The sequence below is a fragment of the Notamacropus eugenii genome, chromosome 6 (assembly GCF_028372415.1).
Source record: "Notamacropus eugenii isolate mMacEug1 chromosome 6, mMacEug1.pri_v2, whole genome shotgun sequence".
Lineage (NCBI taxonomy): Eukaryota > Metazoa > Chordata > Mammalia > Diprotodontia > Macropodidae > Notamacropus > Notamacropus eugenii.
Window position 1 is genome coordinate 69,490,303 of NC_092877.1, and position 22,965 is coordinate 69,513,267.

A 22,965-nucleotide genomic window follows, 5' to 3' on the forward strand; every position below is an offset into this window, starting at 1 on the left:
AGACAGCTTTCATTTTCTGAAAATATTAGATTTAGACTCTGAAGGAAGACCTCCAGCTATGAGGAAGACTCCTCACAGAAGATTTATGGGAGGACATTTATAAGAATTGCCCAGAAGAAGGAGACATGGATAGGTGGGGTGGAGCATCGATATCACAGGTCATAGATCTTTTGAAATAGCTCTTTGATCCATTTGTGTGTTTTTTCTTCCATATGGATCACTAAGTAAATCTATTTTGAATAACCATGGGTCTCATCAAAAAGGCCCTGCTGTGTTCTGACAATAGGTACAGCCAGTTCAATGTCATCTCCAAAAGGAAAAGAATTGATCCAGATCCTGAGGGCAACAAAAAAGATGCATTTGAGATGGCATTTTACCGATGATGAGACACATGGGAGAAATGGAACAAAAGACATTATTAAAGGATGGATGACCAGAAGATATATGGATAGCCAGAGTGCTGTACTGGTATCTACGAATATGAAAAGAATTAGATAAATGTGTCCAGTTCATTGAATGAATTCACTGATGAATCTATAGAAACATATGAGAAAGAAATATACAGGAGAAAAAGGGACGGATGTGATCGCTGTACTGGTAGAAGAATGGATTAGTCACACATAAATAAAATCATGGATCCATGAAAGTGCCACAGAAATTTTAAAAAATCAGGCTAAACTTTTCTGTCTCTCTATTTCTGTCTTCCTATTTCTGTCTCCCCTCTCCCTATGTACCCTCTTTCTCCTTACCTCCCCTCCTCCTTCCTTGTTCTCCCTAACCCCTCCCTTCTTCCTTCTTCTATTCCCCTCTCCTTCACAAACACATTCCGGGTGCATAAAAATCAGACTTTTGAAGGATAGTCTTTCCTCGGTAGTTTGAAAGAGCTATTCTATAGCTATAAAAGCACTGAATATGTAAATCTCAGAGACATTTAGATGTTAAAAATTCTAGGAAGCAACATGTGTATGAGCATTGCTAAAAGCAGGTAAATTGAGATTCTGCATTTGGAGTTTACATAACTACTCAAAATTCCTTATTAATTCCATACCATCATTTACATGAAAATGTGGCAATTCTTTGTATTAAGATGCTAAAGCCATATCACATGGACAATGCAAATCATAGCTAGTAAAGAGTACTTTGTCGTAAAAAGATATAATTTATTTCAACAGTTTCTGTGGATCTTTGATATCAAAGTCTCTTTATGACACTGACAGTCATCAAGCGGATGTTTGTCAAAGTACATTTCCCAGATGTCTAAATAAAACAGGTTTACTTTGATGAGTTTTGTACTGATCGCAGAAGCCAGAATGCATACTTGGCTTGTATTTGCATGTCTTTACTTCTGGGACATATACAATCCTTTCTGTTTTCTGATTGCTCCCTCCTTGCCACCCTTACAAAATTATCTGCCTAATTGAGAGTTCCAGTTAGTTGGGTTCCAGCTAATCCAAGTTTTATGATTAAAAAATTTCAATTCTGAGAGAAGGGAGATGGAAAACAATGATGGGAGAGGTAGTAAGGGATTTGGTAGCTAGATGGCACAGTGAATAGAGCTCTAGGTCTGAAGTCAGAAAGACTTATCTTCCTGAGTTCAAATCTGTCCTCAGACACTTAGTAGCAGTGTGACCCTGGGGAAGTCACTTCACCCTGTTTGCTCAGTTTCTTCATCTATAAAATGAGCTAGAGAAAGAAATGCCTAACCACTCCAGTATCTTTGTTAAGAAAACCCCAGATGGGGTCATGAAGAGTCAGACACAACTGAAACAACTGAACAACAACAAAAAAAGTAAATGGTCCACAAATTACAACAGTTTGTATTTATACAGTTTACACACAACATCTAATTTGATTCCTAAAAATATCTTCTTGTATACAAATAGGGTTATGTATTATTATCATCACCACTTCACATTCTCAGTTGCTGGTCCTTCATCTATAACATGAGTATAATAATACTTAATCCTATCTATTTACAAAAAGGTCAACATCACTTGCCCTGTGTAATGGAGGTCATTGACAGCAAAGACCATTTCATTTTTTGTCTTTGTGTCCCCTGTACAACACAAACCAGCACAATGCCGGGCACATAGAAGACATCAAATAAACCTCTGCTGAACTGAACTGAATTGTTGAATGAATCCAGTAAATGAAAAAGGCAGAAGTAAAACTCAGATCTTTTGACTCTAACTGAATTTTCGTCAGTATGATCAAGCTGGCTGGTTCTCAAATGAAAAAAATGAGGAAGCAGAAGCATCCCAGTACTTCTTGGTGACCAAAACATGAGTAATCCTTTATCTTGACCCAATCTTAAAAACTTCAGCATTTAAAATTATTCAAAATCTGCCTTTAACTCACTTTTTCCAGACTTCTCCTACTTCCCTCCTCCTTACAGACCGGCCATTCTAAGTTGAATGGCCTGATGTTCTAGGCAAATCCAGAGCGTTGCTACTGCTGATCCCTGGAAGGAGCATTCTTCCATTTCTACCTATTGAAACCTTGATGGTTAGTTCAAATGCTACCTACTCCACAACAGTATTCTTTGAGTCAGCTAGCCAAAAACAATTTTTCTCCCTCATGACTCACATAGCACCTTCTTTATACCTCTCTTATGCACTTACTATGCTCTATTTCATAGTATGGAAAAACGCCAAGGTCTTCCATTGCATCCTGGGCTGTCTTCAGTCATCCTGATGAATATCTGGTCACTGGATCCAGATAGCTCAGGAGGAGAAAGTGAGTATGGTGACCTGCACAGCCCTTCTTCCTTCAAAACAAAGTCAAGTGCAAGTTATGTCATCATTTCTCTGATGTCATGGTTTTCTTTGAAAACAAAGGACACAACTTCATAGTATAGTGAGTTATTTTATATAAGGCCATCTCTTCCATTAAGTTGTAAACTTTGATTTCATAGACTGCATTTGTATTTCTGGTTGTATCACTAATACTTTGTATAGTGATAGGTACATAATAAGTGATTAATAGAAGTTTTGTCATCTAGTCATCCATTTATTCACTCACTCATTTATTCCTAAAAAGAGATACCGATATGGATGATATTTGACGTTGATGGAGGGGACTTCTTGGAGTCTTATGTACCTAAAATGAGTAACTGGAGACAGAAGAGGTGAATAAAGATGATCACCACATGGAGCTCCTGCTTTTCCTCCTTTTCTCTCCTTTCCCCTCCTCTCTCCATCCCAAACTCTCCTCCACAAAGACTTGCTGTTGTTCAGTTGTTTTAGTTGTGTCTTTGTGACCCCATTTGGAGTATTCCTGGCAAAAATCTTAGAGTCATTTCCCACTTCCTTCTCCAACTCATTTTACAGATAAGAAAACTGAGACAAACAGTGTTAAGTGACTTGCCCTGGGTCACACAGCTAGTGTCTGAGACCAGTCTTCCTGCCACCAACCCCAGTGTCCTAGTCACTGCATCACCTACCTGCCCTCCACTGTGCCCACAAAGACTATCAGGTAGACAATAAAAGTGTGTATGTACTCATTTTTGCTTTGTTTTTATGAGAGCAACAATGTAATGATCCATTGACTATCCACAGCAATGTTCATTGGCTTTGCTGAACAGTTCCCCTCCCCACCTTTTTCAATCTTTTTTTTTTTAAGAATGACTCCTTATTTAGAAAGAGTGGGGATATATTTGGAAATACAGGTGAATTAAAAATATAAGTTATTAATAAAACTTTAAAGAGAGGAAGAAATGGTCACCATTAAACACAGTATTTGATAAATATTGAATTGAATTATTTCATATATATATATATATATAAATATTATCTTGCCAATTCAAGAATGGGAATCACATTAAATGATATGTATCCCTCACATGGACATTAATGCAGATCCTCAATAAATATTGATTAACTCTAAAGCTGACTCAATTGCTCACTCATCCACACCTTCTCCATTTCCCTCCTAGCAACATCCCTTTCACATCTTCACTGAAGGCATTTTCCACTGTCAGGAAAGCCCTGCAGAACCTGGCCCCATCCTTCACTTCCAGGCTTACCACACATCACTCCCTTCACATGCATCATATGCCCAAATAACTGGGTTATTAACTACTCCCTGAAATTCATCCACATGCCATCTTCTACCTTTGGAAATTCACACACGCGTTTGCCAGACTTGGAATATACTTCCTACTCATCGCTGCAATTCATAGGACAAGAGATTTAGAGTTAAAGGGGCTTGAAGTCAATGGAAGCTCATCATTTCCTGTTACAGATGAGGAAACTGAAGCACAAAGAGGTTAAGTGATTTGCTTGGGGTCACACAGCTAAACATTTGAGGCAGGATTCAAACTCGGATCTTCTAGACCCTAAGTCTGGTTTAGGGATAGCCCACCCCACCCCCCGGATATACCATATATAGAAAAGGATAAAGTTTTTTTTTAAGCAATTGACACTGAAGTATGAATGATCAATAAACTTAAACCCAGTTATCTATTTTTCTCCATACTGATCTAAAGCCTACAATATAGTATCCTTACCCTCTTCCCATATACACATTGCCTTCTTATATGGAGACTGGAGTTGGACTTCATGTGCATGGAGTCAGTCCATAAGACACTTGAGAAGTGACACAGACAACGATTTTATGTGATCATTACAAACCACATGTTCCATTAGCAGGAATCGCAGAAAGGGTCATACAGTACAGTGTAATTTCTAAGGAGAATACCTAGGAAATTAACTTGCTCCAGCTTTTCCTAATCTGATATAAGCTATTTTTAGGATTTTATGAGCTCATTCCTTATAGGAATTCAATATAAGTATAAAGTTGCTTTTAAATTCCTTAAAATGTTCCCTTGGGGCTGAAAACTTAACTTTATTTGTTTTCCTATAATAAATGGAGAAAAGTTATGCAGCTATGAAGGTGAAAGTCTGTTCTAAACATTTAAATCACACAAGCTGATCTAAATATTTTAAGTGCAAGTAGTTACTGTGCCATGGATTTCATATAAATTTTTAATTAAGCTTATTTATACTAGCTGGTCAAAATTTGGGAAGTAGAAAAAGGTCATCTTCAGTTTAGTGAAACCTTTTGCCCATGTCCAATATCATGATAAATTTGAATGGACAGTAGAGGTGGGTCAAGGGAAAAAGTTGCATTAAAAATAACAATATATTATTAAAAATCTCAGATACATGTATCATATGCTTTCATTAAGAAAAAAAATGACATTCATGTAGGCAGCCAGGGCTGTAAGTTATTGTTATTATAGCTCTAGAACCCTCCCCGACAGCTAGGCCAGTCTCATCACATGTTCTATATTCATTCCTAACCCTTTGTCTTTGCCATATTGTCTTTCTACCTTAAAGATGCCCTCCTTCCCTTTCCCGGTTATCAAAAAATTGCTTATTGTCTCAGGTTGGGGAGGGGGAAGGAGAGAGGGATAGAATTTGTAACTCAAAACTTTTTTTTAATGTAAAAAATATCAACATATAATTTGGAAAAATAAAATATTACTTTGTCAAAATCTTTAAAGATTCATACCAAGCCCCATGTCATCTAGACAATCTTTACTAACCATCCTGGTCCAGAGTGACTCTCCCTTTTTCCACACAGATTCACAGCTTGAACAGACATGAGACCATCTAGCCCTATTCCTTCACTGTATTTCTGAAGGGACTGCAGCCCAGAGAGGGTAAGTGATTTGCCCAAAGTCCTAACACTGATTGCAAAGCAAAATGGCATAGTGGATAGAGAGCCTCAGAAACAGCAGATTTGGGTTCAAGTCCCATCCCTTCCCTGATACTGGCTATGTGACCATGGAGAAGTCACTCAACCTCTCTGGTTTAGGAAATTTTCTAAGACTATGCTTTGCAGAAGAGATGCTGACCTGCACCGGTATAAGGAGTTTCCTTTGCTGGCAGTACCCTATAACTATGAAATCATGGATCTAGGAATTATCCTGTATAATTTAAAATTGGTAGATGAGATTTCAACCCAGCCCTTCTGCCTTAAAATCTAGTTCTTTTTCTAGTATACTACACCTGACTTCTGTAACACTTGACTGTATGACTCAAATTGGTATTTAATTGTATTCTGTCATATTCCCCATGAGAGGTCCTTGGGAGCATCTTAAAGGCAGGAAATATTTTGGCTTTTCTTTGTGTTCCTGATGGTGTCTAGCACACAATAAAGGCTCGTTGACTTGCTGGTAGCTGACTTGACTAGACTTTTCATATGTCATATGTTTTGTCTCTCAGTGCTCAGACACAAGCTCTTTAAAGGCAGGAACTTTTATTTACATATTTCTTTTGTATCTCCTACAATAAAATATTATGCAATCAGTAGGCGATTAATTAATATTTGTTTAATTTCATTTGTCTTAGCTAACTAATTAATTATAAACAACACGGTTTAACATTATAGGACCACAAAGTGGGGTGCAGTTTTACCATCATGAAATCTCATAACTTTTTGGGAAGTATAATTCATTCACATTATAGGTAACATCACAATTGAAATGGTGACATCTGTGTGTATTTTTATGCCTCTAGCTAAAATAAACTTAGGCTTAGCATCAGAGATTGGTACAAACACTCAGGTGAAAAGAAAACTTTCTCAAGAGAAGTACATGCTTAAATCCGGCTTTGGAAGATGTTAGCTAAGGTCATTTTCTGATCAGATAAAAATCTGATACCAATTCTTCTGTTTTTAGCTGGCACATGATTCAGTCCACAGCATTATCACCAACCAGTTATCTGTGTCGCCTGGAAGGAACTCTGGGTAAGTCACAGGAAAAAGGTGGGAGCATTGTTGGTGTTTCCTGCTGGCCAGAACACTAACATATTGTTTGCCTTATTTTTTTAGTCTATCACATCACATCATAATTATGTCTTCAACATCCTCTTTCCATCTAGGACTTGATGCAATATTTATTGACTTATACAAACTGCGTCAATCCATGAGTCTTTCTTCATTGTTATGCAAGTTCTTTGGGAGGATTTTTTTAATTTCTTTATTTTCCTACCTAAGGATACTCTGTGTATGATGAGGGCTTGATCGTTCTCAAAGACTTTTCACATACACAGCATGCTAGCTAAATGTTACTATCGTCTCATTCTTATCTCTTTATAGTTTTTTGGAGGGAATTCAGATAAAAATGGTCTTGGGACAAATAGCTCTCCCACTTTTATTCCTTTATTTTCAATGTTCTATGGACTGCTCTTATTTTCAGTTTTGATGATGAGTATTGTTATCACACTACTATTTTTATGATCTTATTTGGCTTATAAGTTAAACAGAGCAGGAATCATTTATTCTCATTTTGCAGCTCAGGAAAGTTATTTCAACAACTTAGAATGACAGGATTTTCAAAGCTGAAAGGAGTCATTGAAGACCACCTAGTCAAACCCATTTATTTTACAGTAAGTAAACTCAAGCCTAGTGGGTGGAAGTGACTTGTTCAAGGTCTTTGCTGCTTGAAATATATGGGCAGGCTTTGACAAGAATAGATTTGATTCTTGCAATGATTCTAAGCAGAAAGTATTACCACATTTCCCCCCTGTTGCTGGGGGTGAATTATGTTGATTCAATTCTGTGACTTAAAAATAGACACTTAAGTATAAGTTAATTGCCCTTTGAAAGCAATAAGGCATATGGCAGTTCCAAAGCTGCCACCATGCTTCATTTCTATTTTCCCTTTCCTAATTATTTCTATTCAGTTATGGAAGCAAAGGTTCAGAACTGAATCAATACCTTAAAATGTGGCCTTTGGATCTTTAATAGGTTTACCCCATCCTCCTAGTGGTCAACTTATTCTGTCTTCTTTTCCTTCTTCTAACCCTAAATTTGAGGAGGAAATCCCTGTATCATGGCAGTGCTGGAGCACCATACTACGCCCATGCATTATTTCCTAATTATTTATTTCCAGAACAAACAACATTGTCACTACTTTTCAGTGAGAGAATGCTCACTACTCACTTCCCAGGCCTGACATTCTGTTTCTTTTTTGTGTAAATACTTGTCAGATTCTTAGGAGTGAAGTCAATAAGGTATTTGAAGCATGATTTGGCACCTTGAACCTTTATATGTATAAGGCAACCTCATTTTAATGCAGAATACAGAAATGGAAAGTGTCTTCAGTTGAAAACCTTGTAAGTGATGCTGTGCTCGACATGAAGGTGGCAGAAGGTGGCATGCTGAGCTCAATGACTGGATTCTCTTGGTTGTATGAATCTCTGTCAAAATCAGGAATTGGTATCAGGCCTAAGTGAGTCATCTCAGTTCAAGAGAAGAAAATGTAGGGTTCCCTAGGAATACAAGATATTGCAAAACTGAAGTTGTGTGCTCCAACTCTCTTTGCTTTTTCATCAGGTCCATGTGTACATACAATGAGCCCAAAGTCATTCATTAATCAATCCCTCATGTAAAAACCCCCAGGCAGTAGGAATTAATGGTGGCTTAGGAAGCAGATTTCCTAGGACTCTATTTTGATATGGATTGTTACTCCATGCATTCTCCAACTGGGATTTAAAGTCCTTCACAATCTGGCTTCCTCAAACTTTTCTAATCTCATTTCAAACAACTCCTCTTCTGGCATTCTCTACTCCCATGAAACTAGGCAGCTGTCTCTTCTCAGCATGTAGCATTATATCTTGTGCTATCAAACCTTTACACAACTAGTCTGCCATGTTTGAAATGAACTTTCTCCTCGCCTCTATCCTGAAGACTTCCTACCTTCCTTTAAAGAAGAGTCCATGCCACCCTCTATATAAAGGTTTCCATGATGCCCCTCAATGCCCCTCCCTTAATCTTGAAATTATTTTGCCTACATTTTACAATTACTTCTTTTTCTTTTTCTCTTCTTATCATTATCACCATGTAGCATTTTATAGTGTTTTAAGGCTTGCAAAGAAATTTGCATATGTTCTCACACTTGGAGCTCACAACCACCAAATAAAATAAATGCTATTACTGCTCTCATCCTTGGGCTGAGAAAACTGAAGCCTAGAATATTTCAGGGAGCAAACCAGGGTCACACAGCTAGTAAGTATATGACGCAGAATCTGAACTCAGATTTTTTTGATTTCATGTCCAGCATTCTACTCAGTATAACACCAGTTTATAAACTGTGTATTCCCCAGTAAAATATAAACTCTTTGAGAACAGGGATTGTTTTATTTTTTGCTTCTGTTTTCCCAATGTTTAACACAATACCTTGCATGTAACAGGTTCTTAAGTGGTATCTATTGAACTGAATGGAATTTAATACAGAGTCAAACTGCAAACCTTAGAAAGAGGATTACAATCCTCAAACAATGAATTGACATAATTCACCTTTAAGGCAGACTTGAATCCTCTTGCCTTCCTACATACATCCCACAAAAGGAAACAAATTAGTGGAAAGATGACAAAATTTGGAGACAGAAGATCATGTTTGTGTTCCACTTATCTTGGGCATAAATGATCTCTAAGAATCTTCCCGGCTCTAAAATGGTACGGTCCATGAGTTATAATCTCTCAGCTTCAGTTTCCTCACTAGAAAACAGAGAAAACAGTTCCTGACTTACTTAGTACTGTAAAGCTTAAATGAGATAATATATTTAAAATGCTCAATAACCACAAAACACTCTAGAATGTGAAGTGCAAAACAAATAATAAGAATCTATCTACTTAAAATGTCTTCTTGATCTTAAGTAGAAAAGTAGTTAGTAACTTCCATCACCACAGTAGATAAAAGCTTAATTTACTGATTGGGAGGTGACTGTTAAAGTAACAATACAGTGAAATTGTATCCTAGTATCTCTAATTTAAATGGATTCCTAGAGGCTAATCCTAACTATATGGTAGGCCAATGTTCAATGTCCATGTAATTTCCAGTCTACCAAGAGTAATCCTCTATCATCTTCCTCATGGATGTCTCCATATTTAGGGTTCTGAGAATGTGCCACAGACCTCATCAAACAACTTTAAAAGTATGTATGCATGCACGTGTGTATACATACATACATATATACATACATATGTATGTGTGCATAATTATTAAGATGCCATTTGCAAGATGCACTCGTACCAATTTCAAACTTTAATTTAAATTATCTCATTATTTCTATTTTACAAATGGACATACTCAGGTCAAGACTCATTCAAAAAGTTAAAACAGCTGGAAAGAAATTTTAGATATTTCTAATTTTCAATCTCGACCTAATCCTTCCCTTATATCACCTCTGGTTCTGCTAAAAACAAAACCAACACTTACTGAATGTAGAAGGGGGGAAAGGAAGAAGGAGTAAATACTTATATAGTACCTACTATGTTCCAGGCACTGTGCTAAGAAGCACTTTATATATCTCACTTGATACTCATAACAACCCTAAAAGAGCTATTATTATCTCCATCTTACAGTTGAGGGAATGGAGGCAAATAGAGGTTAGGCAATTTATCCAGAGTCATATAGCAGGTAAATATCTGAGGCTGGATTTGAACTCAGGTCTTGCTGATTTTAGCCCCATCACTAAGTCACCTAGCTGCCTCAGAAGAATCCTAGATTAAAACCAGTGGAACTAGATTTGAATCTCACCTCTGCTGTTCACCACCAACGTGACCTTGTGCAAACCAGTTAACATTACTGGGACTAAATGTCTTCATCTTTAAAATGTCATCAGACTAAACATTTCCAAGGTCCTTTCTAACTCTGAATCTATGATTCTACAGCTATGACTGGACCACAAAATTATGGAATCTTAGAGCTGACAGGAATCATAGTAGTCATCTCTTCTAACGTTCTGCAAATCCCCGCTATGACATCACTAATAAAATATCATCTGCTTGAAGGCAAGTCCCATCTGCACTGTGGTGATCCTGAAATAATGCCTTATCTCTATAGGCTGTAAGATCTAGACATGTGCTTTTCCTAATAAACAAAACAGTTGCAAAATCATTCTTTTTCTTCTTCTTCTGGTTGAATCTTTTGAATAATATGCCATTTTTGGTCATTAATTTTTCCTAATGATTTTGACAGAGTAATACAAATCTTCTGCCAACGTAACTATAGAAACAGTCCTATTTCAAGCCCCTCGAATGTAATTCCACGATGGCACTGCCCAAAATCTTCCAGCACCATTCTGTCTCTTATTTCTATGGCTTCTAGATAAGAGTTAAACCCTTTGGCTTCCCATGGGAATAAAAAGGACACTGGAATTATTGAATCAAATGATAAAAGAAACAGGAACACATTCATAGTTCTCCCACCCTTGTTCTATACAAATTTCAGGTTATTTGTATAAGGTTTACAAAAGATGCCAAGACCCTCTTCGTTTGGTCCACCAGGAAAAGGAAAAGGAACAAGGAAAGGGAAGGGGATGCAGAGAGGTTACGCCATCTAAGCAAGAGTTATCCATCACAGAACTATCACTAGGCATCCTGCATTGACAATCCTAGAGGGCACTGGGTTTGAGGGAACAAGGACAGAGGAAAAATAACAAAGGCTTGTTTTGTTTTGTTTTAAAATAAATGAATAGGCAGCTTAAGTTAGTGGAGATCCACCCACTGACAACTACTTGGTCTCTTCTGAAATGGGACCAGCTCATGTTACCTCTTTTTGCTTTGAAGTCTCTTTATCAATAAGTATAACACTACTCAAGGAAGCAATATGGTATAGTAGATTATATACTCTGACTTTAGAGATGACAGACCTGGCTTCATTCCTAACTCTCCTCCTTAATCAGAGTAACCATTTTTGTCTCGACTTCACTTTCCTCATTTGTAAAATGAACTCAATAACACAGGATCCCCCCTCTAGCTCCAATTTATATGATCCCAAGTAACTGTTTAACATTCTTATTTGTAAGAATGTCAAAATTTGGAGAATTCAAAATGTGATTTCTCATGCATTCTTCAGTGACTAGACAACTTTTTCCCTTTCTCTGTACTCCATTGCACACATTGGACTCTTTTTTAAACTCTAGAGTAAATTCTTTATTCTGGGGACAATAGTGAATACTTAGGGGAAAGTCAAAACTCACTTACCACATCAAGGTCTAATTCTGCCCTCAGATGTGTGGATAAGGCTTCCCTTGAAGTCTCATTCTCTGGGGCTACATTTGCACATCCAAGATACAGACTTAGCTCTTCACCCAACTTCCATTTTTATACAAGAAGAGTAAGGCTCTGGTAAAATGTATAGGTTGGGGCTAAAGATTAAATCCAAACAGGTTGGTTAATAAAGGTATTTAAAGTAAGATTCACACCTCTCTATCTGATTGCCAGAAGTCCAATCTAGGTAATAAAAGATAGATTAAGTAGAAATATCAACCCATGGATATGTAATCTCCACACTGGTTGCAAAGATATTGTAATTAGTTGACTGTTCCTTCTCCTTTAAATGTACATAGAGGTAAGCATTAAGATCTCCATAGACTCCATTAGCCTGAAGACACTAGAATTCTTTTTGTGTGAAATAGTAATAATAATTCACAAAATAATTCTATGCATGAAGTTCTTGATTTATTCAGACTCAAGAGTAGTTTAGTTAAGGGCCCACTTCCAGAGAACACATCTATGTTGCCCGCAGACTTACGGTTGTCTCCCTAAGTTAGAATCCCAAGAAGTAATATACCTGTAGTTTTCTGAACAACAACAATTTTCTATACAGTGAATGTTTTCTTACACTGTAAAAAAAAAAAAAAAAAAAGCCCTACAGATTAGAATGATTTTTTCCTCTTCCTTAAAAACAAACAAATGAAATTAATCTATTCTCACCATTCAGGCAAATATATACATACATATATATGTATATGTGTATATGTGTGTGTGTGTTTCCTTGCCTCTTGTTTACTACATGTTATAACCGATTATTAAGACTTATGGGTAAAAACCTAAAAAAAAAACAAAAAAAAACCCAAGGTCCACCTTTCTTAAGTTCAACAGACACAGACATTATAAATAAAAGACATCTCCAAAATCTGTCCAGTCCAGCCCCCTTACTAATACCTACAGGCTGAGTAACTTTCTGAGGCACAAAGTTGATATGATTTGCCAAGGTTACAGACACAGCTTGGAGTTTAGAGATAAAGGATAGGAAAGGAGAGTCAGAACCCTGTTTCCTACTACCAAGCAGGGAAAAGTACCAGGTTATTTCCACTATACAATATTATTTCTACTACCAGTTCTAACATTTTATCCATTTGTCTACAGTGGTTATCTGTAAGATTGTATTTAGGTGCATTGCAGTTTCCTAAATTCAATGTATTCATTGTTTAGGTTACCATAGATTGCTTCTGTATTATAATCTCGGATACTATATTGCTAGAAAGTAGCAATCATTGCTAACAGATACTGCTAACACTGCCTGATCTAGGGTATGTCCCAAGCCAAATGGTCTCTCTCCTGAAATTCCAGCCAGCGTTTTGTATAGGCATCTCCTTCAGCCCTTCATATATAACTTTTAATCATATTTATTTGTGCACTAATATTATCTTCTCACTCCCACAACTAGATTATGGGTTCACTGAGGGTGGCGAGGATGTTATTGTTAATCTTTGTATCCCTGGCACCCAGCACACACAGGCTTTGCCCATGATAGGCACTTAATAAATGATTACCGAATTGAATTAAGCCACGCTACAGCAGAGGTGTGATGCTTGTTTGAATAAAGGATAAGCAACACTGTATCTGAAGCCATGGAATTTCTGTGTCGATTGTAAAATGCCAGTGCACAATTCTACCACAAAACCCAGGGAGAGTGGGTCGTCCCTAGATGGACAGCATCATACTAGGAGCTTGCTAGGACTGCTGGGCATCTGACAAAGAAGATTCTCAGATCGATTTTTATAAATATATTTTTGTCTCTTAGGTTAGGCACACAGCATCAAGATGTGCTCTGCTTGCCAACATGAGAATTCTGATTAGCCCAATTTCTTCCTAAAACTAAGGCATAACAACCTGTTGTTTTGTTTTTAGGTATCTATTGTTTAAGGTACTATCTCCTTCCTCGAGTTTTATGTACAGCATTCCATATCTATTGCTTTGTTTTCCCCCAGATCTGTTTATCTTTTGCATAACCATGCTCCCAATTTCTTCTCTAAATAGTTATTTAAAACCTCTTTCCTTTTTTTGTGAGTTTTATTTGTTCCCACTGACAATGACACAATGTTGACATGTGAGTAGGTGGTCACACAAAAGCAGGGATACAAGCCAATAACAACAATGCAAGTGAAAATACCGCCTACCCATTGCTCTGAACAGTTGTAAACATCATGAAATACTTAAATGAGCTTCAGGGGCTTACTGAGAAAAGCAAGACACTGAGTTGCCTACAGGCTGCCAACCATGCTAACTCCAGGACTGCAAAGTATTTCTTCAAGATTCAACATCACCAAGTATTAGCCAGGTTAACAAAGAACCATGTGAAAATAAATATGAAACTTTGAGAATTATGCAATTAGACAGAAGACCATGCACACAGGTGTAGAACTGAATGGTTGTTTCTAATATGGAATGAGGCATACTGTGTTAATCACAGAAAAAAAAGATTTTGTTTTCCTCTCATGGTACCTCTCCAATAGACTGTCTAACATCTTTAGGGAAATTCTTCCAGCCTTTTGTTATTAGTCAGTGAAGATAATACAAATAACTTCTCTTAAAAGATTTGATACAAAAAGAAGAAAGTGCAAGTTCTTAGAAAATAAATGCAAAAGAAAAATTCATCATTTGCATTTTTGATCAGCTTCGTGTGGCCGGCATTAACAACGCTTTCTATCATATCTATAATAAACAGCAAGATTTACAATTATGTTTATATAGACATGCTTTAACTATATCTCCCAATACAAAAATACTATAATAAGACCACAGTCTGGAACTGGGTTCTACTTTGGGTTCCACATTTTTAAGAGGGCAATGGGGACAATAAAAAGCACCTAGAAGAGGGTTACTTGGATTATAAGATGATCAGAGAGGCAACATGAGAGATAAAATACTGAACTTGAAGTGAGATCTAGGTTTAAATACCACTTGAGGTTTTCACCAGTTGTGGGATTCGTGAATCTCAGTTTTTCTCATCTATGAAATGGGAATAATGATATCACTTACCTTACAAGGGTCGTCATGAGGATCATGTAAAATACTGTACATAAAATCTTTTGCAAAATTTAAAATTCTATGTAAATGTAGAAGATTATTTCAATTCAATTTAGTGAATGTTATGGAGCAAATATTATGGGGAAGAAATTGTGTTAAACTAAAAAGGGCAATGAATTTGGAGTCATGGGATTCCACTTATTTAATTAGTCTACACATCTGTAACTTCACCAGTGTCAGGAACTCCCAGTATGGAAGCTCCATCCACAGAGGTTGATGAACATCTCTGTTATATCCTTAAAAGATTTCTTAGACCAATTTAGTATAAATCAGCAGCAAGACTGAAACTTAGATCTACCTGAATTCACAGAGGTCGATTATCCATGACATCATGTTGCCTCTCAGATCTATCGGTTTAACCCTTCCTTAATTATTTACATTAAAGACAACTCACAGAACACTTTTTCATCTTAAAATATCAGATTTCTTTTGCTCTTGATTTTTTGAAAATTCAATTAAATTTTAAAGTGAATAATCCATGCTTTGTCACTATAGTTCTTTCCAAATCAATAACAGAATATAAAACACACACACACACACACACACACACACACAAGAGGAAAGTATAGTACACTCATCTCTATGGTTGGAATAGGAGAAGACATTGAAAGGAATCCTGGGACATGACTAAGGCCCCTTCTTTCTTACAGAGAACAAGGAAATGGGTGTGGAGAAGTTCTATATAGGCATTCCTTGGGACTGCTAGGGCAGGTTGGAAATTTGAAGGAGTTCAGCAACTTGATAAGAAGGGGTATGGAGGAAGGAGGGAGGGTCCGAAGTTTTAAACATGCTTTTACAAGAAAATGCACCTGAACAATGCATGATCCAACCCAGCAGTGTTGGATGAAAGCCCTACATTGGAAAAAAGTTCCAGGTTCTATTTAAGCAAATCCAATCATTTCATAAACATTAAGCACTCATTGTCTATTCTTCTCACAAAATGCCTACCGATTTGATTGACAATTTATGCAAAGATGATTATTTATTTCTATAGTAAATTCAAAGATGAACTGATGCACTTACTAGACTGCAAAGTTCTTGAAGACAGAGAGTTGGTCCCACATTTGCTTCACACCCCCAGTGCTTTTCATAGTAGCTGGTACAGAGTAATCACAATAAATACTTATTGATTGATATTCCATTTTATCTTTCAAAATTTATGAAAATGTGAAAAGTATGATGCAATTGTAGAAGGGGGATCATAAAGTTTAGAATTTAAAGAGTTTTAAGGTGTCACTAACTTATCTATACGATGCCTGCTCTTTATAGGATTTTTCCATATTAGCTGACTGTTAAATATAAACCTTGATGTACATTGCATACGATCTACAATATGGGTTAGTTAACGTTGCTATGGAAACCTTCACTTTTACATTTACTGATTTTAATTCAGTGACATTTCCTGACTTTAGTACAATATAAAGGTTATAAATATAAAATACAGGCTTGTAGCATATTTTTCTTCATATTTCAATTTACATAGCTAATTCCATCACAAATCTCTCAAGAGGATAGGGAGAAAAACATCTAAAGGATGCCTACCAACAAGAATTAACAAATAAGCAGCCATTTTACTAAATAACTGTTTCTACTGAACCCTGAAATCTATTTTCACCAACAAACTGCCCCATCCATCATGCCATTTCTTCCTCAAATTAACTCAGTGGTATTGCCATCACCTCACACTGGTATAAATGCAACATTAAACTTTTCAAAACACTTTCCTGACTACTACTATTTTTATCCACTGAGGCACAGAGAAGCATCATAGATTGCTTGAGGTCTACAAGCTGATGGCAGATGGTACATGCTTTAATATTAAACGAGCATCCACTGAACAATCTATTATGTATCAGGTACTAACACACATATATGGCTAATGCCAACGAATAAGACTCACTCTAGTAGTCAAAGATGGAATTGTGTCATAGTTTGCAGTTGAGTATCTATGTCAAAGGAAAGCATTATCACCATGGAATCCTGGGGAAAGTCCAATGTGATTCAACAAACATTTGTTAAGCATGTTTTATGTGCAAGGCACTACACTATTACATCAAAGACACAAAAGAAATAATATATAGTTCCTACCATCAAGGAACTTACATTCCACTGGAACATACATGACTAAAACATAAGTTTCCTTTCAACAAAGGAGAAGGGGAGATGGATGAATGGCAAAGCATAAAAAAAATGCTTGATGCAGTTTTATGAAACTGTTCATTCATTCATTCAGGAGTACGAATTAAGGCAAAAGGCATTCATAATGCATAATCTGTGTGTAATACATTGCTTGACCACCGTTAGGCGGAAAGAATCTCTATACTCTTATCTGGTGAAATAGGAAGGGAACCAAACAAAAAAAAAAAAACCACTCAAAGATTACAGGGGGAAAGGCCAGCCAACAAAATGGAACAAAGACTTAAAGAGAAAAGGAGAAAAGCTTTTGAGAAACAAGAGGCACTTGAAAGAAAACAGGATCACTAATAATCGAGGTAAGACATTAAAATAAGAAGTACTCAAAATGGGGCAAATATAGAACACTTTTGACCAGTCTTTACTAAAAAAAGATTTTTTTTCAAATGTTCAAAAACAAAGAAGATTTTGCCAAAGCAGAAACCAATCAAAAACAGGTAAGGAAAGGAAGGTCAGAAATTTGGCTATTTCAGAGAATTAGAGAACACACTGCTAAGAAAAATAACGGAATTGATTGACATGATGTAAATTGCAATAATCTTAATAATGATGATGACAAAATAATAGTAATAATATGTGGCACTTAATAAAATACTTTCCTAACAATGATAGGCAATGACTACGACTTCTTTTTGCTTTTTTACAGAGAAAAACATATAGCTGGGCAGTATTGAACAGTAGATAATAAGCTGACTTCATTCCCAAAGATCTGAGTTCATTATGTCTTTGATTATATATTGGTTGTATGACCACAGGTAAATCATGTAATATTTTACTGTACTGGATAACTCTTTAAGAATATAAATTGAAAAAAAAAGATGGTGATTTATTTGCTTTGTAAGAAATTCCTTACTGGAACTTTCTTATATGAATGAGAACACAGAAAGAGAAAGAAAAAAGGGAAGAAGGAAAGAAGGGGAAAAAGAGGAAGGAGAGAAGGGAGAGAGGGAGAAAAGAAGGAAGAAAATAAAAGGAAGGAAGGAAACAAGGAAGGAAAGAAGAAAGCAAGGAAGGGACAGGAAGGGAGGAAGAAAGAAACAAAGAAAAAAATAAAGTGAGCTGAGAAGTTGTATATGCCACAGTGGAAAGAATGAATTTAAATGAAAGAAGCATTTATTAAGCACCATGTGCAAAACACTGTATTAAGTACTGGACACACAAATAAAAAACAGAACCAATTGAGTTGGAATCCTGCCTCAAACGCTCTCAGTTATGTGACCATCAAGACACTCCTTGAGCCTTGTTTTCTCACCTTTAAATCAGGGATGATAAGAATGTTTTAAGTACTTATGTCATAGGATTGTTGTGGAATCAAATAAACTAATTTATGCAAATTTTTATATAAATGTTGTCAGTAGTGTTAATGTCATTTCTTTTTTTAAATAACACTTTTTTTCTCCTCAATTATGTCAGGACAATTCATTTTTATAAGATTTTAAATTCCAATTTTTTCTTTCTCCCTCCCTCCCCTCCCCTCTTCTGAAAATCATAAGCTATTTGATAGATATGTACTATCATATAAAACATCGCTACGTTAGTCACAGTTGTGAAAGAAGAGGAGATCAAAAGGAAAAGAAAACTTGAAAAAGAATAAACTAAGTGGAAAAAAACATACTTCAATCTGTATTCAGAGTCCATCAGTTCTTTTCCTGGAGGGAGATAAGATTTTCCTTCATGGATCCTTTGTACTTGTCTTGAATCGTTGTGGAGAAGAGCTGGATCACTCATAGTTTACATCACACAATGTTGCTGAGACTATGTACAGTATTTTCCTGATTCAGCTCTTTTCATTTTGCATCAATTCATACATGACTTTCCAGGTTTTCTGAAATCTGACTATTCATCATTTCTTATTGCACAATAGTATTCCATGACATTGATATACCACAGTTTGTTCAGCCACTCCCCAATTGATCGCATCCTCTCAATTTCCAATATTTTGCCACCATGAAAAAGGCTGCTATAAATATTTTTGCATATGTAGGCCTTTTCCCCCCTTTTATGACCTCTTTAAGATACAGACCTAGTAATGGTATTGCTGAATCAGTATACTCAGTTTGATTGCCCTTTGGACAAGTTTCCAAATTAATCTCCAGAATGGTTGGATTAGTTCACAACTCCACTAACAGTGCACTAGTGTCCTAATTTTCCCACATCCTCTCCAACATTTATCATTCTCCTCTTTTGGCATATTAGCCAATCTGATGGGTGTGAGGTGGTACCTAAGAGTTGTTTTAATTTGCATTTCTCTAATCAAATGTAATTTAGGGCACTTCTTCATATGCTTATAGATAGCTTTGATTTCTTCATCTGAAGACTGCTTATTCATATCCTTTGACCACTTATAAATTGGGGAATGGCTTGTATTCTTATAAATTTGACTCAGTTCTCCATATATTTCAGAAATCAAACCTTCATCAGAGAAACTTGCTGTAAAGATTACTTCCCAGCTTTCTTTTTTTCCTTTTAATCTTGGTCACATTAGTTTTGTTGTACACAAGTTTTTTATCTTAATATAATTACAAGCATTTATTTTAGATCTAATAATATATGTAACTCACTTAACTCCTCCTTTATGCATTTGGATGCTAGATTTTCAACTTCCAGGAGCCAAGATGATGGAGTAAGTAGTAAATCACTCTCTCTCTTCCTTAATGACCATGACAAACCTGGAGAGGATTGCCCGAGGAAAAATCCTGGAATAATAGAGACTATAGAAAGATGAGGTTCAGCAGCCTTTTAGCTCATGACACTAAGAAGATTAAGGCAAAGGTCCCTCTTGCTGTGACTGAAGGGAATCCAAAGGAAGGGAGGTGTCCTAGCAATCCCTACTTCAGAAAACCCCCAGGAGATCCTGAGCCCCAGGGTGGAGGAGCAGGCAAGCACCAACACCAGACACATACCAGCCACAACCACCAGCTCCAGCTCAGCACCAAGTAAACTAGCAAACCACCACAACCTCCATTTGCCAGCACTTGAGACCCCAGTACACAAAACCAGTAACCAGGACCCTAGCCCACAGCATGAAAGGTTGGGACAGTACCCCCAAGGCTGAGAAGTAAAGACCAAATTTAAAACACAGGAAAAAAGGCAAACAACATGAAGAAAAAGCAACAAAGAAAAATGACCATAGAGAGGTATCTTGGTGAAGATCAAAACACAAATTCAAGAGAGGACAATACTGTCAATATACCCACATCTGAAACTTCAAAGGGGAATACGAACTGGTGTCAAGCCCAAAAAGCCTTCTTGGAAGAGCTCAGGAAGGATTTTAAAAGTCAAATAAAAGAAGCAGAAGAAAAGTTGAACAATTCCTTTAAAAATACAATTGACAAAATGGGGGAAAAAAGTATACTGAAGAAAACAACTCCTTAAAAAATAGGTACAAAAGCTAACTGAAGAAAACAATTTGTTAAAGATTAGAATGGGGTAAGTGGAAGTTCATGACTGTGAGACATCAAGAATCTCAAACAAAATCAAAAATAGTAGAAAATGTAAGACACCTAACTGGAAAAACAACTGACCTGGAAAATAGATCCAGGAGACATAATTTAACAATTATTGGTCTACCTGAAAGCCATGATCAAAAAAAGAACCTGTACAGCATCATTCAAGAAATTATCACAGAAAACTGCCCTGAGATCTAAGAATCAGAGGGTAAAATAGTCATTGAAAGAATCCAGCGATCATCTCCTGAAAGAGATCCCAAACCAAAAATGCAGAGGAATATTGTAGTTAAGTTCCAGAATTATCAGGTCAAAGAGAAAATAATGCAAACAGCTAGAAAGAAACAATTCAAATATCACAGAACCACAGTCAGGATTACACAGGACCTTACAACTTCTACCTTTAAAAATTGGAGGATTTGGAATATGGTATTCCACAAACAAGGGAGCTTGGATTACAACCAAGGATAAACTACCCAGTGAAAATGAGCATAATCTTTCAAGGGAGGACATAGACATTCAATGAAATAGGGGACTTCCAGAATTTCTTGATGAAAAGACAAGAGAGCTCAATGGAAAATTTGGTCTTCAAGTACAAGACTCAAGAGAATTATAAAAAGGTAAACAGGAAAAGAGAAAAAAAAGATGTTATCCAATAAAGGCAAACTATTTACATCCCTACATGGGAAGATGATTACCTATAACTCTTGAGAACTACGTCTTTATTATGACATCTAAAATGGAAATACATAGACAGAGGAGGTGGGTTTAAGTTGACTTTGATGTGATGATAAAAACCTAATTAAGTGGTGAGAAAGGATTGCAATGAGAAAAGAGGAAAGGAGGAGGCAGAAAAGGGTAAACTGCATTATTTGATGAGGCACAAAGAAACATTATACTAGAGTAAAAGAAGGGAGATAAGCATTGTTTGAATTTCACTCTATTCAGATTTGGCTCAAGGAGGGAATAACATACTCAGGTATGGAAACCTAATTGGCCTATAGGCATCTAGAGTAGAAAGGGAAAAGAAAAGGGAGGGAAAAAGTGGTAAGGGAAAAGGGAAAGAAAAGGGAAGGGGCTGATAGAAGGGAGGGCAGATTGAGGGAGGTGGTTGTCAAAAGCAAAATTCTAGTGAGGAAGGAAAGAAAATAATTTGGATGCTATGACACTTGATGCATATATGTTTAGTATTGATATTGCTTCATTGTCTGTGGTACCTTTTAGTATGATGCAGTTTCCTTCCTTATCTTTTTTAAATTGGATCTATTTTTGCTTTTACTTTGTCTGAGATCAGGATTGCTACCCCTGACTGTTTTACTTCAGCTAAAGCACAATAGATTCTGCTCCAGCCCCTTTTCTTTATTACTTGTGTGTCTCTCTGCTTCAAGTGTGTTTCTTGTAAACAACATATTGTAGGCTTCTGGCTTTTGATCCACTCTGCTCTTCTCTTTCACCTTATGGGAGAGTTCATCCCATTTACATTCCCAGTTATGATTACTACCTATATATTTCCCTCCATCATATTCTTCCTCCTATTTGCCCTCTCTCTCCTTTCACACTTTGCCTCCTTACCAGTGTTTTGCTTTTGTCAACCATCTCTCCTGATCTGTCCTCTCTACTGTCTGTTCCTCCCCCACCTCTTTAATTAATCTCTTCTTCTTCTACCTCCCTATCAGGTAAGACAGGGACCTATATTCAACTGATTGTATATTATTCCTTCTTTGAGTAAGTACCGGTTAGAGTAAGGTTCAAGAGATGCTCATTGCCCACCTCCCATCATTCCCTCCACTGTAATAGGTCCTTTGTGTCTCTATATGTGAAACAATTTAGTCCATTCTACCTCTCCCTTCCTTTTGCACCCTGTGTACTCTATCTTCTCGTCCATTAACTATTTTTTATGTTATTCCCTCCAAACTACCTTATAGCCACAAACCTGTATATGTATATTCCTTCTAACTATACTATCAGTGATACCATTTTTACCAATTAAAAGTATTATCTTCCCATGTAGGGATATAAAACAGTTTAGCTCTATTGAAGCTCTTATATTTTCCCTTCCCTTTCCACCTGTTTATGCTTCTCTTGGGTCTTGATATTGGAGATCAAATTTTTTATTTAATTCTGGCCTTCTCCTTATGAAAACCAAATCCTTCTACTTCAGGGAATGGTCATTTTCCCCCTGATGTGTTTTGCTTAATTTCTCTGGTAGATGATTCTT

General features: G+C 36.5%; 1 protein-coding gene across 9 annotated transcripts in view; it reads right to left on the reverse strand.

Annotated features, from left to right (window-relative positions):
* The window catches only part of LDB2 (LIM domain binding 2), a 401,477-nt gene that overhangs the window by 356,287 nt on the left and 22,225 nt on the right, over window positions 1–22,965 (reverse strand). The window contains exon 2 of one of the 9 annotated variants that reach the window (XM_072620334.1): window positions 9,307–9,507. The exons of the other annotated variants lie outside the window; for them this stretch is intronic. The gene's annotated coding sequence lies outside the window, so the exon portion shown is untranslated. The remainder of the gene's footprint in view (window positions 1–9,306; window positions 9,508–22,965) is intronic. 9 annotated transcript variants of the gene reach the window in all.